A 6,150-nucleotide genomic window follows, 5' to 3' on the forward strand; every position below is an offset into this window, starting at 1 on the left:
CGGTCCATCCGCAACCAAGTCAGCCCCTCTGGAGATCTCATCAGGGATCAAGGCAAGCAAATGGATAGATGGGTGGAGCACTACCAGGATCTCTACTCACGGGAGACTACAGTGGCTGAGGCTGCAGTCGAGAGTGTCAAGATCTTGCCAGTCATGTGCGAACTTGACAGTCCGCCATCTATAGCAGAGCTCACCAAGGCTGTTGACTCCCTAGCAAGAATAAGGCTCCGCGAAAAGACGGCATCCCCTCAGATATCATCAAAGCCGGCGAAAACACCATCCTGCTTCGGCATCTTCATGAGCTTCTGTGTCAGTGCTGGGAAGAGGGTACAGTCCCTCAGGATATGCGGATGCTAACATCATTACGCTTTACAAAACAAAGGTGACCGTGGTGATTGTAACAATTACCGTGGTATATCTCTTCTAAGCACTGTTAGAAAGACCTTTGCCCGCGTATCCTGGCAAGGCTACGACTACTTGCTCCTCGTATCTATCCGGAATCGCAGTGTGGCTTTAGAAGAAGCAGATCAACTATCGATATGATATTCTCCGTACGCCAACTTCAGGAGAAGATAAAAGAGAGCAGAAAATGCCATTATATATGGCCTTCATTGATCTAACAAAGGCTTTTGACTCGGTAAGCAGAACAGGCCTCTTCATCCTGCTCCAAAAACTCGGATGTCCACCGAGGCTGCTGAGGATCATCAAGTCTTTCCATGATGACATGCAAGGCACCATACAGCACAACGGTTCAACATCAGCCGCCTTCCAAATAAAAAACGGGGTAAAGCAAGGTTATGTCCTCGCTCCTACATTGTTTGGCATCTTCTTCTCGCTCTTACTATCACAAACCTTTCAGACATCAGATGATGGAGTGTTTCTGAACAGTAGAAGTGACGGGAAACTGTTCAATCTCTCGCGCCTGTGTGCCAAGACCAAAATCAGAAACGTCCTGATCAAGGAGATGCTATTTGCTGATGATGCCGCTCTGGTATCACACACAGAAGAAGCCCTCCAAAGGCTCATTGACTGTTTTGAGCAAGCATGTAACGACTTTGGCTTAGCTATCAGCCTTAAGAAGACCAACATCATGGGTCAGGCTACATCGGGCATCCCAAACATACATATTGGAGACCACAGATTACAAGAGGTGGAGAGGTTTACCTATCTGGGCTCTACCGTCACCTACAACCTATCCTTTGACGCTGAGCTCAATATATGCATTGGAAAGGCAGCTGCTGCGATGGCCCAACTCTCCAAACGGGCTTGGGACAACAATAAGCTGATGAAGACCACGAAAATGAAGATCTACCAGGCATGTGTACTCAGCACTCTACTGTATGGAAGTGAGACTTGGACGCTATACACACACCAAGAGCCTCACCTAAAGATCTTTCACCTGCGCTGCCTCCGAAAAATCCTCCGCATCAAATGGCAGATCATATCATAAAGATGTCCTCAGCCCAAGGCAAGAGGAATACCAAGCATGTTTGCACTCCTCACACAAAGACGTATGGAGGTTGGGCATGTAGCCGTATGAAAGATGGCAGAATCCCCAAGGACATACTCTACGGAGAGCTTGCTAGGGGTACTAGGTCTGTGTAGACCGATCTTACGTTACAAGGATGTTTGCAAAAGGGACATGAAGGCCTGCAACATAAATATTAGCGGTTGGGAGGCAGTTACCGGCAACCGTGGAGAATGGCGACGTACAGTAAAAGAGGGAATACAAAGGAGTGACAGAGAGAGAGAGGAGAACTAGAAAGAAAAGAAGAGACGTCAACAAGAAACTATGACATTACAACCAGCCAGAAACAGCCTTCGCTACATTTGCGGTACCTGCCAGAGGGAGTGTTTGTCCAGGATAGGACTACACAGCCACAGCAGGAAATGTATCAGGATATGAAATATAAAAGCCGGACTGGACTATTTTATGCGCAACTCCATTGTCTCCCGAGACAAAAAGGATGCCAACCAATATATATATATATTATATATATATACACACATACACACACAGAAGGATAAGATCAATATTTAAATATCGATTTTATCAGGTGGCCAGCAGGGAATAAAAAACATCAAAGGTAACAATATTTAAAATTATAATATAGGGTAATAGCAGTCAAATCTTGACTGTAAAACCACATTAAATTTCATATAGCACCAGGAGAGAAGACGAAGAGACAAAATAGAATAGCAAAAATTACTGGATAATTCCAGATCCCGGATTTCTGACTCTGCATAAGAAATGCTCTGCCTTCATCAGTGGAATATACTCAGAAAAGCAAATAAATACAAATATATACATATACGACATACGATATACTTACATATACGAACGTATTTATAATATATATATATATATATATATATATATATATATTATATATATATATATATGAGCGTGTATATATAAATCAAGGCGGCTATCAGCATTTTAAGACCAACAGGGAAACAATTCACAGTCACTAAAGGTGACAAGAGTGCAGTGAGCACCAGCATTATTAGAAATATTAGTCATAGACTATTTCTTTTTTGGATTTTTCTTTTGCAAGATTCTTTATGTGAGTTCGTGTGTTGAAGCATATTCTTTCGGGGAGAACCATTTTCTTTTTGTGCCTTGTAATTTAATACACTCACCGGTAACATTTCAACGTATTTCTTATTTTTATTTTCCTAAAACTTTTCGTTGAGTCTTGCAAACTTTTACCAGTGATTGTGTTAAATTATAGTCATAGACACCTTAGCCATAAAAACATATGGTACATTGACAGGGGGGGACAACATTCCCTACGGTAAGCCAGATGGATTAGATTAGCATGGTAATTTCTTATAAGAAGTTAATACTCATCAGCAATGCTCACTCCATTACGGCTGGTGGAAGTTAACTCACGCCTGTCAATATCTTTGAGAATGACATAAAAATGAGTGATTGATTTCCCAAAATGGCAATGTGAAGATTATAAAATATTGAAGGTAGCTAACACACATTTTAAAACCAACTAGGTAATTATATATATATAAAATGTATATAAAAACTTATACACGGAGGGAAGACCACCATGTGGATTTCTTACATGCTAAAGAGGGCAAGCCACGGTACTGGACGAATATGTTCTTAACACCAACTTTTAGTCACCCGCTTGTAGTTTTAGCCTTCTTCACTAATTCTGTTCTCAACCATACTGAATGCGGTTATTTTACCTATGATGATCCAATCCTAAGCTATATTTGAATATAGAAATAATTGAAACAAAACAATTAATCTCTTTAAGTGTTCAAAGTCAACTGCGGCGCAATATCTCCCAAGTTTTGAACCAATTCCAGGCATTGCTCAACATGAATTTGCTTGATGAAAGTAAGTATCGTGTTTCTTCATTTTTCTAACACCATTACCGTCATAATTAGCTTCATCAATCACCATTACCATCCTCTTCGTCGTTGTCGTCATCATCAACCACAACGGATGATACCTTAGGACACCCACGCGTGCACGCAAGCGCACAGACTCTCCCCCTCTCTCTCTTACATACAACTATCTATTTACATTTTCTCAAAGCTTGGATAATTTCAATAAATCAGCATTTTATTTTGCGCTTTTCCGTTTCTTGTCCCTACGGAACGGTTTGTCTTTGCTCAGTTTCTTTTTAATTATAGCAATTAACCGAGGGCAAAAATGTTTTCTTCTAATTTTGTATAGAAGTAGAAGATGCAGACTCTACTGGGCAGAATAATTCACACAATTCCAGTACTTTCTTTAATTTACTCAGGAAAATTATTCAATGCTGCAAATAATTTTCCTCAGCCAAAATTCATTTTGTTCGAAGTGATCATATTAATTTTTGAATTAGGATCGATAGATACACACACAGCTCATACGCTTTAACTCATCTCTAAGAGATATAAAAGAGGAATAAATCACATCCCATTGCCGAACAATGATATAATTTTTTTCACTTCGTTTCCATTCATTTCATTTTACCACTGCCAAATCAATATAATGTCTATCTATTTCCGGCATAAAAGAGGTTTATGCGCATCCGGTCAGTATGTCTAAGTAGTGGTCAATATTGAGGAAATGCAACAATAGAGGCCGCGAAACAGACAATAGCATTTTTACTAGTCAAATCCCGTAACAAATTATATATTGCTCGGGAAAATGTAAAAATATATATACATATACACATACATATTTCGGGATGGTCATTTTATTTATTATTTAAAAAAATATAAATCAATAAATATATGCGTGCATATATATATTGTGTGCCCAGGTAGAGTACACGGGGATCTCTACGTACAACAGTGTTCGGGCAAACAGATCACATTGGCATAATTTGAAGAATGCTGTCAAAGTAGTTTCTCATGGATTCAGATCTACGTTTCGAGCATTGTCTTCTGTGAAATATACACGCTGGCCATTTTCAAGATGTACAGATAGATTTTAGGAAAGTGTTCCTACATGTAAACAGGATGTGACCTTTGTGTTGACAGTGTATTTGTCTCAAAGCAGAACAGTTCTTCCATCAGCGCTTGCCAATTGGCTGAAGTAACATGAAAGGCATCGTCATTCATGGTATATTCGTGAATAAGTCACAAACTGAAATACGTTGATCTATTGTTTAGGGAAATATTATTTACTTGTTTAAGGGTTGTACTGGATACATAGCGAAAACAGCTCTAACAGTTCAAATAGTAAGAAATAAACATATATATATATATATATACAAATTAATACTATCCGGTAATTAATGTGCTTAAACTTTTATATTTTATGTTTTTTCATTATGTTTCGATGTTCAAGTACTGGTAATGGAACAGAGGATAGAACAGCAGAAACAAACTTTTGAGTGAAAATCGAAAAAGAGCCTCTAAGAATCGTCTTTGATGATATTTTATGCTATAAAACGATATTTTCTGCATATATAATACAAAATAAAATTTTCTGCATATATAATATAAAATTATATTTTCTTCATATATAATATAAAATTATATTTTCTGCATATATAATTTGAAATGATCATTTCTCAATATAAAATATGAAATAATATTTTCTTCATATATAATATAAAATTATATTTTCTCCATATATAATATGAAATAATATTTTCTCCATATATAATATAAAATATTTTTCTTTGTAACGACACTATAATTGTACCTTTCAATACAACACTATGCATGCAAGAGACTGTATAATCCACCATGATGTAATTTAAACGAGTTTCAGGGCCTCACTATGGCTTGAAACAGAAAATATTGCATGATTTGAAATTATATTGATATTCTATCTTCTTGCCAATTTAATGTTATCAATGTAAGCTTTAGAATTGTTAAATAAAGGATTAAATCTGATCTGTTGCTACCGTTCTTTTTCTAGATGCAATACTGTAATACCGCAGACTAAGACCAAATACCACCGGAAGAGGCATTGATTCCATTTGTTATTTTAAATATTCCACTAAAATGTTAAAACTTGCAAAATGTATCATGTAGATTAGATTTACGATCATTTATCTAATTGGTATTATCAGGTCATTCAACTGTCATTATTCAAGTAATCAACATTTCACAAACAGCTACATTCCAATCAAAGCACCGGACGTAGATTCGTCTTCTACACGTTCATGTCTACTTTCACTCCATCAATGTTACACTTACACGAGACTGCGCACGCCTCAATGTCTTCATTGAAGTAGTTTCTTAGTTATACTCTCTACATGATATTCAGGCCCATTAGGCCGCAGTCTCCTTCGGTATCCAACATATTCCAACACCCGGGGATAGAAGACACTCCACTAAAAGAGATGCCAGTCTGTTGCAAGTTTAACCTTGGTTGTTGCTGGTATTTCTTCTCAGATGACTGCACTGGAAGTGTTTTTCTCGTGGACAGAACGCACCGAACCAATAGTCCATGTGTCTATTTCTGTGTGTGTGTGTGTGTGTGTGTGTGTGTGTGTGTGCGTGCTTGTCTGTCTATGTATGTGTGTGCTTTTTAGCTCCTTCTGTTTTCCGGATCATTGGTCGCTCTCTTGCCAGCCGGAACACCGCTCCGCCCTTCTTTTATACTCTGCTTGTTGCTGTTAAAAGATATATGGAGCCGTTTATCGTAACAGCTCTGTCATTTCTACCACTTATTATATG

At 37.9% G+C, this 6,150-nt stretch overlaps 1 long non-coding RNA gene across 1 annotated transcript in view; it reads left to right on the forward strand.

Moving 5' to 3' along the window:
• LOC115228587 overlaps positions 1 to 3,367 on the forward strand; it is a 6,124-nt gene extending 2,757 nt beyond the window's left edge. Inside the window, exon 3 of the long non-coding RNA XR_003883225.1 lies at positions 3,279 to 3,367. This is a non-coding gene — a long non-coding RNA (uncharacterized LOC115228587). The remainder of the gene's footprint in view (positions 1 to 3,278) is intronic.
• The last annotated feature ends 2,783 nt before the right edge of the window (positions 3,368 to 6,150 follow it).

Source organism: Octopus sinensis, unplaced genomic scaffold (assembly GCF_006345805.1).
Source record: "Octopus sinensis unplaced genomic scaffold, ASM634580v1 Contig10824_ERROPOS32658, whole genome shotgun sequence".
In the NCBI taxonomy this organism is placed as follows: domain Eukaryota; kingdom Metazoa; phylum Mollusca; class Cephalopoda; order Octopoda; family Octopodidae; genus Octopus; species Octopus sinensis.